The 13,347-nt window shown below is 33.1% G+C and overlaps 1 protein-coding gene across 3 annotated transcripts in view; it reads left to right on the top strand.

Moving 5' to 3' along the window:
• LOC118267408 (uncharacterized) overlaps nucleotides 1-13,347 on the top strand; it is a 217,635-nt gene that overhangs the window by 39,529 nt on the left and 164,759 nt on the right. For all 3 annotated transcript variants that reach the window (XM_050694390.1, XM_050694393.1, XM_050694392.1), the window contains exon 2: nucleotides 3,339-3,357. The gene's annotated coding sequence lies outside the window, so the exon portion shown is untranslated. The remainder of the gene's footprint in view (nucleotides 1-3,338; nucleotides 3,358-13,347) is intronic.

Here is a 13,347-nt window from a genome sequence, read left to right on the forward strand (position 1 = left end):
TAAAAAATAGTTCCAAAACTATACTTGGCAAGAGCGATCTCATTAATAAAGGGTCAAACAAATCTAATTCATTTCAACTAAGCCAAGATTTAGTTTCAATAGTGGTCGTCTAAAGACTGAGAGCTCATCAGAATTTACGCGTCAACTTCAGACGAGTTTCCTAGTCCTTATAATACAGATTAGATAGAGTTAGAGGAGTACCTATTTCGTACTTGCTTACACTTGTATATGTAAGCTTAGTGTAGTAGACTATTGGTGTGGTTACTGCCAACACTTAGCTGCTTAATTACCTGGTTATTGCAAGAGTAGATATCGTATCTATCTACTTATCTACCTAAATATCGTATTTTGATTGATAAATATGACTGGTATATTCAGGCAAAATAAGTTTCGGTAATCTCTAATTATAAATAGCATTATGGTAGGTACCCATAGTTTTTAAAAGAGTAACGAATGGAGTTTCTTGCTCATTCTTCTCCATTCGAAGCTATACTTTGGAACGAGCACCTAGCTTCACTGACGGACTATTATTTATTTCTTAATTTATTGACATTTCAAAAGTACCGATTTATGGTTTAATTGGAAATAAATGATTTCACTTTGATTTAAACAACTTCGTACAGCAGTGCTTTTGGCCATGCCATGTAAGTTTACACTTTCAACACCTGAAACGCCTGCACCCTCAGCACTAACGCGCATTTGTTTTAGTTTTCAACACGTACCAGAAATAGCACAAATATCTATTCCAATCTTACTAACGAGCACGAAACAAGGTGTACTTTGGGGGAACCCAATCCAACATCAATGGGTACCATCAAAAGTATAGTGAGTATCGTTTGCAACACGATAGTTTGACAAACTGCCGTAAAAGAGCATTCGTTTCATAAGCCCGAGTTCCTTCAAACTTTGAATTTGTTTTCAAGTAAGTCGACTTTGATCGTCAGGATTACGAAAGTGCGATATACAAAAGGGAAGTTTCTCCGTTCCTTTGTGGTTGAACGAGATAAGAAAAACCGCTACTATGATACCGAGTTAGCTGTTTATCAAGTTTTAAATTATGAAATACTTTACGCATCTACGAGATTGCGAATTTGCGGTGTCTTACCTATAGACAAAGTTACGGTTAAAGTTTATGTTGTTTTTCAAAGAAGTAATGCATTTGATGTTTGTTTTGTTGTTGCCTACGCAAATACAGGATGTTTGTTACCAAAAAGTAAATGATGCGTGTTGAAAAAATAAATCAAAATTCATATTTTAAATTCGTATCTGTTTATCGTACCTACCTATGCATAGGTTATTACTATTAGTCAAATAATAACTTAGAATTATAATATAGCATGACCTTTAAGAATGTAATTTGCTAATTTCTATACCTATTTCTAAATTGCTACACAAAAATAATTCAAAAGATCTTCACAAATCGTTAGTCTTTAATGTTAAATCGTGATGCTAAATTAATAAATTGTAAAACATAATACCTACCTATGTTTTTAACATAAACGACGTAATATAAAATTTATTGCGTTGCTGATATTGTAATGAAATAAACATTTTGCTTACACACGGCTTTAATAGTCGCGATAAAATGTAATTTAAAAACGGCTTAATTAACTGAAAAGCTGGGAAGGAAACTGTATTTTATGGTGAATTAATTTCATGTAGGAAAACATGATTCACGTGATATTAAATATATTGTATAGGTAATTGTTTTACTGTTTTCATTTCCATTTTATGTTATTTAAAATGTGTATAAATTGTTAAATATGAATGTAAAGAGTAACTACTCGTAGTTTGTAACTGATTTAAACTATTAAATAATCTCACGCCTAAATTTCTCCGATTAGGGATTTAGTAAACACGAACTTTGTACAGAAACGGACTGTTATAACGTAATAAATATTATTATTTTATTTGTGGTATAAGCCGGTAAACGAGCAGACGGATCGCCTGATGGTAAGCAATCGCCGCCGCCCATGGACACCCAAAACACCAGAGGCGTTACAAGTGCGTTGCCGGCCCTTTGGGGGTTAGGAATTTAAGGATAAATAAGAAATAATTTAGGGATAAATATCTAACTTTTGTTTAACAAACAATTTGAAAAACTACAAAGATATATACCCACCCAATCAGATACAGCAACAGTAGTATCAACATGAACATTAAACATTAACGCCAATACAAACGAACATATTTCTCAATTACATTCAGTATATCTGTGCCAAGTGCCAACATCATAAATGTCTCTCTCAATGACTTCCTTGTATCTACAAACGTTTTTTCCTCAACGACCAATATTTTTTTGTTATTTGCACAATATATCGCCAAACGTTCGTAGGTGGTCGGGTCGACATATTTCAACAGTTCAACTTACACTGGTCGTGTGATTAATGTATCCGGCTTTGACACCTGTGACTCCTACTAAGGAAACTATAGCTACCACATAAGGTGAAGACATCCGCGAACTATCTTAGCCTATTATTAAACGATTAATTACTTAGACTGCACTATTATCACTTAGAATTGAGATATTCATTCGAGATAGCTATTAATTATGCTGTCTTGAATGGAGGTGGGTGATATGAAGCGCTTTACATTTTAATTACTGATAATGTTTTAATTATGTGATAAAGATCGAGCTTTAGTGCTGCCCGTGTTACTTGTCGTTGCATTTAAGTGTCTGGATGATAAAGATGTGAATCCGTCTTTTACGAAAGAGTCTAAAATCTGTACTCTATTCATCAATATTTCTCTTCACAATCGTAGGAGTTAACATTTGTTTGAACATTGCAGGGCACACATTTTAGTCTCAAAACGAGAATAATGAAACACGAAAATATTGTTTTCTGAATACGGCAAATATGTTTATCTCGAATTTTAGATAACTAGCTTTTTTACCTTTCTACATGATTTAATTTAAGACCCCATTTTTCATATTTTTCTTGTAACTATGTCTCTATATTTTTATCTCATCGCTTTATTTTTATATAAACGTTATTTTGCTACGATGTTCTCGCGGGTGGCCCTATAGGAGGGCACATATTTTCATAACCGGATTAACTAGTGATGCCCTAAATATACCGATTATTTATTATTCAAGGCCCCTAACCAAAGCACCTATTTATAGTCGCTATGATACAGAAATGTTACCACAAAATTGTACGTTACATTCCATGTGTTTAGGTTAAAATTTGACTGTTCTTACAAGTTTAAATTTATTGAGTGTAATTACCTACTTATTATATTTAATTAACAGATATTAAACTGAATTACTGTATTTTTGTTACACCATATTCGATTCTAATGAGCTTTATGTTAATGAATTTTATTTCTTTTTTCAGATCTTGCATCGTGAATAAGGTGAATACGCATCTGGTATAACCATTTATTTACTTCTCTTCTGATTCACTAAGCCATTTTGATTAACTTTAACGTAGGTTTTTTAGTTAAAGTCTTGAGTGATTTTAGTGAAAAAAAAATACAAGTACCTAAAATGATGTTCATAAAATTTATGAGACTCTAGCATTACTTTATAAAACTTCAATATATCGTTTTATATCATTCAACCATACATTAGCATAAAACTTAACTACATATTGATATCTGTCGTAATTAACACTTAAAATAACATAATAACTTGCCAAATAAACTATAAATAAATTAATAAAACAAAAGTGCGACGGAACATTAATTCCATAAGCAATAGTTGTCGGATGGCAACCGATATTAGTTGAAACTAATAGTGTTTTATTAGGAGGAATGCCCCAGGGGACGCTGCCGGGACCAACATCTGTTATGCGATCGTTATAAGCCGACTATCCCTCGTTTATCTGTTTGTTTGTTATAACACTGTAATTAGTGGGATAACGTTTCCATTTATTGATTTGGTTTCTTTTATGTTCAAAGAAATAATAGCTTTGTTTGGTAAGCAAAAAGTTATTTTGTTATTTCACGCCCGTTTTATTTTATGCTTTGGAACGGAATATATTTCGTTCTATAAATTCTGATTTTAAAGATATATAACCATTAAAAATACCTTAAAATAAATTAAAACTAACTAACGAAAAAATAATCCTCATCAGCATCATGAGGTAATGCTAAACCAAAAGACTAAGGCAGCATTGTCAGCGTTGAATATCAATGCTTAACCGAAGCCTTTCGGTCAACCATCCTCTTTACAATATCTTTGTAAAGGAGATGACCATTTGATCCTTATCTTATCCAATAACTACTACAGCTTCTACCTATAATAAATTCAACGCAATAACCACTAACAAACCAGCCAAAATTTCTCCAAACAAGCCACAGAGTTTCTGCAACGCAATGAAATTTCACATGAAATAATTCAGAAACAAATAGGTACCGTCATGTAGTAAAACTATTCGCACACGTATCGTGGGTATAACACGAGCCAATATTGTTCAACGACGGCTGTGCACGAGTAATTAGCTCTATAGCTGTGGAGAACCCACACGTTTCTGAACTACTACGTAACTTGTTACTGTGGTTTTTAAGTTGATTGTTGTTTGATGATTTAGGATTTGGTTTGTAGGTGTTTATTTTTTTATTTTGCCGTTGAAAATTATTGTGTATGTGTGTGTGTGTGGCTGTGAAGGTGATCAAAGGTTTATCAGTTTGCAACTCGTGCCTTTATCTCTCGTGTCGTCATAATTATAATCCTAAAATATCAAATCTTAACTAAAAATCACAGTTTACTCACGTAAATTAATGGAGAAAAGCTCTATTAGTTTCGAGTCACAGATGGATTCTTCATTATGAGCAGCGTGCGCAGACGCGGCGACATCGCACAGCCTACTCTACAGCAAGTTGCGCATGAGTATTTATATAATATCAATTACCTACATTAATTAAATGCGTAAACGTTTAAAATCTGTTACACAACAGTAATTCAATCAATATTTATTTTCTTGCAAGCGTCTATAAATAACTCAGTATAAAATTTTGGCAATAGCAACTACAATAGCGATCAAGCGGCTAAGTGGATACGTAATAGTACGACGGCCAGTCAATTTGTGGCTATACAAAGATAACTATAGCGAAATAGGTTACTAGGTGAATCTCGTCTCTTTGTTTCAGTACATATACAGACTTCATCTGACCGTACATTACCGAGATACGCTGGTCTGTAACAGTGTAGGCAAGATAAATAATGTAGGGGTCATTTTATACTGGATATTGAGGAAACTGTTGACGTTATTGTGCAGGTGCAAATATGCGTATGTGATCTAAGGCGGGATAGGATTAACTGGAGTATGGGAAATGCAAATACACGTCGGTGTCGGTTAGCAGACGATGTATGGATGCGTTAAACTGCACTGCTGCACTGTTGAGTGAGATTTGCGTCGGTAGCTCGCCTGTGAATTTGTAATAGTTGAAGCAATATAGTTTATCTAGGATAGATAAACATTAAACATGTGTACTAGAATATCTTGTATCTACTTTATTGCATATGGCCAAAGCTGCCTTGTTTGTGGCAAAATGTACGAAAAAACTGTAGATACCTAAGAACAGTAGGTACTTTATAATCACAATAATAATGCATTTCATGGCCAGAGAGCTTGTCTACTCCTAGGTCAGACGATAAGCATTAGGTACCATACAACGTGGTGATGGTGACAACTTTCTGGGTACTTTCCCTATTGACGGTGATGCCGATGCAAACGTGCTTTGTAAATAGTAAATAATTTTTAGTTTTCCTTATTTCTTAGTTGTTTTTTTTTAATATTATGTTTTATGTTTTAGAATCGATAAAAAAATAAATATTCAGTTCATAAATTTAAAAAAATATCACAATAATCTTATAGCAAATACATATAGAAACAGCGGGAAACCAAACAGAATCTAAAACCAATATCAAAATGTCAATATTGGAAATAATAAAGACATTATATCGATCATAAATATCATTAAAATTCAAAGTATTATCAACTCATTACGTTCGACGGAGGCGACCGTAAATTACATACAATTATGACTTCTATTTCATTGGCTGACTTAAATGATATGGTGCGCGATTTCGAACCGACAGAACTACACGTTGCTGGCTATTACAAGAATCCTGTTAGTATGAATAAATTGTTGTTGAATACATTACCCTTTGTAAGTTCATTGCAAACGAAATAATTTGCCCTTTTGATTGTTTGTTTTCGTTGGAACAGTGTTTATTGTTGATAATAATTTTAAATTCTCTAAATACATTAGTGAGTATTATTAAAATGCAAAGGACGGTGTAATAAAGTTTAAGGAAAGATTATAAATTCAACCTTAAAATAAATGATTGAACTGAAGATTGATGTGACGATTTGAAATCTGAATAACAGTCAATACTGAAAGTTGTGCGTGTCATTAAATTTCTAAAAGGATGCGTTGATATTAAAAACATAAATTACTTACTATTGGCCTAAGAAAAGGATTGGCAACAGAAACCTCAACGAAGAGACGATTGGAAGGACGGTAAGGAGGCCTTTGCCCTGCATTGGGACGAACATGGCTCAAAATAATAAATAAAATAACACTACTCGCCTAGAGAATCATACGATAACTAGCAATGTATTGCAGAAGCATTAATAAATCAGATTCACCTTGCCATTGCTTCGGCCCACTCAAGAACTTCAACCGTCTGTCACCCCGACCTTAAAGAAAATCGATTGAAAATTTCTACACACTTGTTAATGGAAATACTACATGCTAGCTTTTACTTACCCGGGGCTGCGGACTACCTAGCGGGTTAACCGGGGCTCCGGCTCGAAGGGAAGGAGTAGGAACGGTGGCTTTTCGTCAGTAAGAGTCTGATAGTTACTCCTCTCGCCTCGCCTAAAGCGGGAGAAGTCATTTAGTTTCTCCCCCTTAAAAAAAATGGTTTTACTTACGCCTTTTTTCATGAATTAGCGTGGGAAGTGCACTTTTTCGTTGGTACTCCCAAATCTGCATACAAAAAGATTAGTGAAACAAATAAAGAGTAGATAACAAATTTACTTTCGCATTTATAAATATTATAGTTACTTAAGATCTTTACGCTTTCGTTGAATATTATATGAGTAATATATAGGCTTGTTTGTTACGAACAAACGATGAATGAATGGAATTATTGATTGCTAGGTACCTACTTGTATTATAAACAGGGTCGCGTGAGCCACGGGTAGCGGATGCGTGTATCGGATTTTCGACGATATTTACTATTTATATATGTGAGCAACAATTGTGTTTGGTTTGAAGCTTCTATTATATTTCATTGACCCTATTGGCTTCATTAGAAAATGATATGAGTAAGTCTTTTTGATATAGTGATTGTGTTCCCGATTATTATTGCGAATGGCAAGCTTGTGTGTCCGTTTTCCAGGTCGTAAATTGTGTACAAGTTTTATTAACAATATACATACCCAATAGAGTTATCAGGAAGTGATACATCCCTATGTTATAGAAATTATACCACTAAAAACTATCATAAACTGAAAACTGCTTTAAGTTATTAGATGTAGTATTTATAGTTAACTGGCAATAGTTGGCATTGTATACCTGGTGAAACATTGAAATTAATAATGTATTACTTACTCGTGTAAAAAAAATATTTATTGTCAGGCATTATTGGCCCATATTCATGTAACTTTTTGACGAGATATCTCGACCAGTTTCAAGCCACACTAAGACTTATAGACATGAGTAAGATTGTGCGACAATAACATAGATACTTACTACATTGAAATGTATTTACGTAATATATGGTGCAATATAAGATACGAGTGCAAAGCATTCTACACTCTAGCCCGCAAAGATCGTGATAGTGCGTAAGTAACAGGTTTGTAGGCTGTAGCGAATCGATGCGCTCCTAGTAACCCGCTTACTCCATTTGTTGTACTTTTTGCCATGCTACCAACGTGGAATGGAAGATGCGATGTGGATTCTGATTTCTGAGTTTTTATCTTTGAACTTTGATATCTAGTTCATTTGGTTGTGTATCTGTTACTTAAGTATTTTTGTTTTTAAGTAAAAATGAGGTGAATTTATTAAAATGTAATCGTGAATCTAGCGCCGAACTTTTATTACCAGTTGTAGACATTTTTGATTATAGTTGTACAACAGATAACAATTATGCATCGTGATATTTATTTCAAAAGTATACAGCTTACGAGTGTTACAGCGCTTGAATATGAGTACCTGTTTGACATGAAACTAGTCGAGCTTTACCCAATAGCTCACGAGACTAAACCGTATATTTCAATTGATATAAAACATTGTTTATAAATTCTTATAGCTACATCTGTAAAAGAGAAAACAACTTTAACTTCCGTATGGGTTCAAAAAGGTTTGAAATCTTTTTTGTCGTAAATCCACTTAGTAACATGTACCTACGTATCAACTTTTGATCATTTAAAATACAAAGCCAGCGGCTTCCGGACCCTAAAACGATGCGTTCAACCCTTTTACGTAACACATTTATACATACATACATACATTACCTACATCACATGTATAACTTATGTTTCATCTTATAAACCTTTTTCTAACATTATTACACCAATATACAGAAAGACAAAAGCCAAATGTAATTTGTTCCTTGTGGGACGCGAACTATTTGAGAATAGCTCTACTAATTTCAAGTCACACAGGGACTCTGCGTTCATAAACGTTGATTGGTGACAACAGTGTCATCTTTTTTAATTAACTTGGTACGTCTCACTTTAGATACAACAGAAAATAGCAGTTTGTTTAATCTTTTGTCTGTCTGTCTATCTGTATGTATGTTTGTGCGTGCATTACATGAAAACTACTGATCCGATTCGGATGCGATTTTCTGATAGACTTCTGTCAACTTAACATCTGGTGTATACAAATATTTTATGAGTATGTATAATAATTTCGAATTTAACTTGTGCAAAGCCGTAGGAAAATGTTAGTGAATTTAATAAATAAGTAATGATGACCGTGGAAGCACCGTGCTTTACTATGGGTAACTCCAGAAACGCAACAAACAAATTTCAATCTATTGGTTTTAAAATAAAATGACTTTAATTTACTGTCTAACAATTATTCAAAACATATTACAAATAATTACAGTATTCGTGTGATTGTTTGATGTTCAATCGAAGCTGAATTAGTTTAGTTAAATGATGGAGTATTAGTTATTATCTATTTAGTGTACCTACAATTATTGTATAGGTACAATTTGGTAATCGATCACGATATTAATTACAAATTATAATACTGAATTAGTTGGTTTGTTTCTAAACCCAACTATCCTAAAATGTTGAATGTTTTTATGGAATATTCCACAATTTTCAAGAAAGAAAGTAAACAATTAATTCGTATATGGACTTTTATGACTAACAAATAATCTTGGGTCTTTTTTATAGAAATCTGCCCGGAATCCGTTAAAGAAGCCGCGGGTGGAAAACTAGTAAATCATAAATACTTATAAAATACTCAAATAACTAGGTATCGTGTAAACATGTCGATTTTCCTCTAGATAAATTGGATAATAACTTTATCGGTTGAAGCGTGAATCCTGTCAATTTCTACCCACCTTTGTCAGACCTTTTACGGCGTTTGATACTCGTTAGACGAACCATTTCGCATAGATACGACTTATTTATCCTTAGTCATGGTTTCTATTGAAAAATGTAGTCATTAAATTGGATACGGTACGAGATAAATTATTTAATTATTAATTCCCATTCATACATTTTTACAGCTCAATTCTACTTATACCACAAATATGAAATGTGATTGCTTTACTTACTTCTAAAAGTAAACTTTATTGGAACTATAAGTATACATTAGGTTCCATTTTTGATTATATCTATGACCACGTCTATGACTTGATTCTTACTATGCGCCAAATTCCATTCATACGTTTAGATACCCTTGAGTAACAAATAATTATAAAAACATACACCAAATCTGCGTATTAGTATACATTTGTTGCGTAAAATTATATGTAAAAACCAATCAAATACCACTTCAGAATTCCCTTAAGAATGAATAATTAGGGGGAGCTCGAGTGTCATAAAATAATCATGCACTCATTTAATAGACACCATAATTGTTACTTCTTATAAATTAATTAAATAACTGACTATTTTACACTGCTTTACCTGTCTGTCATATTATTAATTTATTTCTTAAGTGACGTTATAAAGTAATTTTATTTAAGATTTTATTGTTATTTTTTTATTTATTTATTTATTATACAGTTTTAAATTGTTACAGTTTAGCTTGTTGTTGAATAAATTGTTGTTTTTATAGTTAACGATTATAAAAGTGACAATTATGGTTTTTCTTGAACTTACTGTATTGTATAAACCATTGCTTGTTACTCCTTTAAGCATAAACTGCTGAACAGTTTTGGGTGAATTTTGTTCAATGATATCATAGATTATATTAATTCGTCCATTGGTATAGATTGTGTTTAATATAGATGCCGATAAAACCGCAGGCGATAGAGCGATCACATTTAATAGTATAATATTATTAGATACATAAATTTTATTACAGTGCGAATTTATATTGCATAATAAACATAACGTGTAAAATAATCGTTTAAGCGAACAATGAAAAATTAAGTGTTTAAAACATTTAAAATGAATTCCATTAGAGTTGCTCCTAGATTCGTTGTGGTTCGAATACAAAAAAAAACTCTGAACAGTGACTATAAAACGGTTTCCAATAAAATATTTAAAATAATAAACAATGAACGAATAAATATAATAACAGTGGTAATATAATTGAAAACAATAATATAATAACATAACGTTATGAGTCAGTATCAGGCGAGCATTTCAATCGGCGTACACGCACGGTAGGTACTTATTCGAATTATTGTTTTACGTTCGATGCTTGTGTAATATTAAAACACTTAAGTGAGTGAATGAAATGAGTTTACATATCAAAATTAAATGACATCTTAACGATATAAAGTATATTTTATTACGATTTTTACGTGTCTGTGTTCTTAAAAAAGGGCATTTAAATTTTTCGCACTTATCGCTTATTCAGACTGATAAATCGACTCCTAACTGATGTAACATGATCAATATATAGACGTCAAATTAACACTTTTTAGAGGAATAAATCATGCTATGACTTCTCACGCTTTGGGCGAAGCAAAAGAAAGAATAAGACTCTTACTGACTAAAAACCACCCCATTCCTACTCCTGTTTTTCGAGCCAGAGCCCCGGTAACCCGTTAATCAAGGATAAGCTTTTTTTATTACAACATAGAGAATTTAATACACGAATTAGCGTTGTAGAAGACTGAAGAATTCGGCAACTGTAAAATACTTGTAAAACGACCTTATAAATCCTTCAAGAGCCTGTTAAAATATAAAGTAAGTAGAGAAATCTGTGATGTTATACTGGAGAGTCTAAGGACGCTGTGTAATTGGATTAGTTCGGACACAGTTATAAAGTCCATACTAAGTTAACGTTTCAGCTTTACTGTAACCATGTCAATAAACGCTATCTACCAAGTTAACAGTCATGCATGCAGACTAGACTGATAGTGAGAGTTAAATGATTTTATGAATAAAGAAAGATTTATATAGCTTCTGCTAGCGGCTTCGCCCGCGTTCCCGTAGGATTAAAAGTATTTTATCATCAAAGTCAGCTCATACCTTGTCTTTATACAAAATTTCATCAAAGTCTGTTTATTAGTTTTAACTAACTTTATAATTTATAATATTAGTGTGATGTGATATTGTGTGTCTACATAATGGAACGGCTTAAACCTATGTTATTGGGATAAAGTGCTTAACAATCAGATGCGTTCAATACTTTTAACGAAAGAGTAACAAAACACACAGCAATTAATTCTCACAAACATTCGTTCTACCTGAAGTAGAATAGGATTAGAAGTAACTAGGATTTTATTTTAATAATTACCTTGATAGGCTTGATATCAATAATTATGTCAGTAATAATTTAATTTAGAAGTTGCAAGCTAATACATGGCTCGAGAACAAATTCACAACTGGGCGAAAAAAAGGTGTAGTTACTGCAAACTTCAGCCTGTCTTAAAAAAAGACGAAGGATATTAGCTCTAATTAACATTTTTCAGTTCAAAGTTCTCACCACCAAGGACTCTTTAATGATAATTTTCACAAAAACCAGTTGAACCGGTTTTTAATACGATATCGACGTAGCGACAGCGAGGGATTTCGGTTCGGAATGACGTAACGAAAGACACCTAATTAGGCACTCACTTCGCAATGCAGTTTAATGACCTCTACAATCCTACGCTGCAAAACATAAGTATTTATATATATAAGTACCTATACGAGTATCTATATAGTTGATAAAGTATTTATACGAGTAAGAAGAAACATAAGTATATAATATGTGTAGCATGTACTGACAACACCACTTTAAGCTACTCCGGAGCTGCGGACTACCTACTTAGTGGGTTACTGGGGCTCTGGCTCGAAAAGCAGGAGTAGAAACGTGGTAGTTTTGAGTTAGTAAGAATCTGTCTCGCTTCACTCAAGGTGGGAGAAGAAATTGGATGATTTTAAATTCCCTTCAAAAATGCTGCTAGGTACGATTTGTAAAGGAGATTAGCCAATAGCCTATCTATTGATTAGCCAATAGCATCACAAGAGATGTAATTTAAACTTCTAGTATAAAAAAACACTTACTTTGATCTGCTATAGTGTATGAGTATAAGCTTTATTTAAATACATTTACATAATAAAAGCTATTTTAAACAGTTTGCAGACTCCAACAAAATGGATGCCAAAAAATAGTGCAACGAGTAGAGCAATAAAACTGAGCAAACTAGTGTTCATAAACGCAAACTACGTTTATTTGGTTTTTATTAACGAAGTTAAAGAGTTTAAATAGCTTAGATTTACTTTATAAATAACATTTCTACATTTTTAATTATTTTGGGATAATTTGGACATACGCCGTGGGGTAGAATTTAAATAAATATGCGTGGAATTTATTTATCACCAGTTCAGCACCCACCTCTGTCTATGGGTATCGCGAGATCAGGTAACTCAGATTCGACATCCAGTGAAATCTGGTTATTATAAAATAACTAAGTGTGGGAGAGCCATGCTTCGGCACGAATGGGCCGGCTCGACCGGAGTGATACCACGGCCTCACCGAAAACTGACGTGAAACAACGCTTGCGTTGTGTTTCGTAAGTGTGAGGTTACCGGAGCCCAATTTCCCCTTCCCAGTCTCCAATCCCTGATTCTTACCATCAGGTGATATGCCTGCTCGATTGCCGGCGTGTTCCATAAAAAATACCTTATTTGAGTAACAAACAAAAATGTGACAACTAGTTATCCCTTGTTTTGTTTAGCTGCTCGTAAATTTCCATTTCTTATT

The sequence above is a fragment of the Spodoptera frugiperda genome, chromosome 6 (genome assembly GCF_023101765.2).
Source record: "Spodoptera frugiperda isolate SF20-4 chromosome 6, AGI-APGP_CSIRO_Sfru_2.0, whole genome shotgun sequence".
NCBI lineage: Eukaryota > Metazoa > Arthropoda > Insecta > Lepidoptera > Noctuidae > Spodoptera > Spodoptera frugiperda.